Here is a 1,784-nt window from a genome sequence, read left to right as displayed (position 1 = left end):
ACTTCAGTAATTGCTGTGACTATGACTTCAATTACATGAGATGAATATGTGCCAATTATGTTTTCATATCACTCCTTTATCATTCACCAGGGTCTATGTACAAACTTAGATAAGGTAACTTATTTGATATACAAAGCTTGACACAACGAAGGGGCTGAAACCACATTTTTAGGTTTGCACACCTCTGTCCATGTGAACTTTACATTTACATTTATGCATTTGGCAGATGCTTTTATGCAAAGCGACTTACAGTGCACTTATTACAGGGACAATCCCCCCGGAGCAACCTGGAGTTAAGTACACAATGGTGGTGGCCGTGGGGTTAGAACCAGCAACCTTCTGATTAACAGCCCTGTGCTTTAGCCACTACGCCACCACCACCCCTATTTCTTTGATCAAATTCAGATCAGTAAATTAAATAGAGCTTATGCATCAGAGCTGCTTTCAATGAAATAGCTGAAGAAAGAGTCGATTTGATAAATTCTGAAATGTAAAGCTTACAGTTCAGAATAGGTTATATCTTAGTAACTCTTTATATAGTAAACAATATATATATATATATATATAAGTAATATCACACATGCAAGAGTGCAATATGGCCCTACATCAGCACTGCTGTGATTCGGCCGCAGGTAATTACAGCAGTGCTGATGTAGGGCCATATAGCATGATTGCGAGTGTGATATTGCTTATGTAGAACAGTTCAATAAACAAGTACATTTTTTTAAATTAGGAAAAACTGAGTACGGTCATAAAAACACATTTCAAAGCAGAATCTGCCATTGCTGGTTCATAACAATTGATGTGTCCAAGCCTTAGTTAGTAATTCAAAACTATCACTTCAGAAATAGTATCACGACTTGTGCTGTTTCTAACAAGTCATTGGATAAACGAGGATGGATGTTTGTGTGTCTGTGTGTTTGGATGAGAGAGAGAGAGAGAGAGAGAGAGAGAGAGATGGAGCATGTGCGATCACCTGTTGCCACTCCCAAGCAGAGATGCTGTCAGCTTTCTGAAGATCAGCTTTCTCAGTGGAAAAATAGCATCCAAGCGGGGGTATTTCTACCTAATTTGGGGTAGCCGGTGCACAAGAGTCGATCATTATATAAACCACAATGTTCTCCGCCATTTCAAACAGCACTCATTGTGTAATTAATCACTTTGGTGTGTCTCTCAGCTGTGCTGAGCCGTAATACTGAAGTTGCTCGTTTAAAGCCATTTAAATGGTCTGCACTTATATAGCTTTTAAAGCTATTTCCTAGCTTTAGTAGTAGTAATTCAAGTGATCACGAAGTGCTGTACAGTGTAGTATGTAAACAGCTGACACGGATTCACTTCACGTCACCTAACTGGCTCATATTACACACAAAAATTACCTTTTGCCACCACCTGCTGGCTAACATATGTAATGTAAAAAAAAAAAAAAAAAAAAGACAAACATTAGCTCTTAACACATATGCATTGATCTTACACTTTAGTTTAGAATGGCATGAACACAAGCAGAGCGATACACACAGTGAAGCGTCTGAGTGCTGATGGTGTGAGACCATCAATCCTTATGGAACGTCTCTCGTCCAATCAGATTTGAGGACCGGAACTAACTGTTTTTATATATATATATATATATATATATATATATATATATTACAGCATTAAAACAAATTCAATTGCTTATTGTTAGTTCATAGTGCTAATTATTTTTAACAAAAAAGTTTTTTTTTATAAATGTGTTAGTATATGTTGAAAATTAACATTAACTAAGATTAATAAATGCTGTAAAAGCA

This window comes from Xyrauchen texanus, chromosome 1, assembly GCF_025860055.1.
Source record: "Xyrauchen texanus isolate HMW12.3.18 chromosome 1, RBS_HiC_50CHRs, whole genome shotgun sequence".
NCBI classification, from domain to species: domain Eukaryota; kingdom Metazoa; phylum Chordata; class Actinopteri; order Cypriniformes; family Catostomidae; genus Xyrauchen; species Xyrauchen texanus.
Note: the sequence above shows the minus strand (reverse complement) of the source record.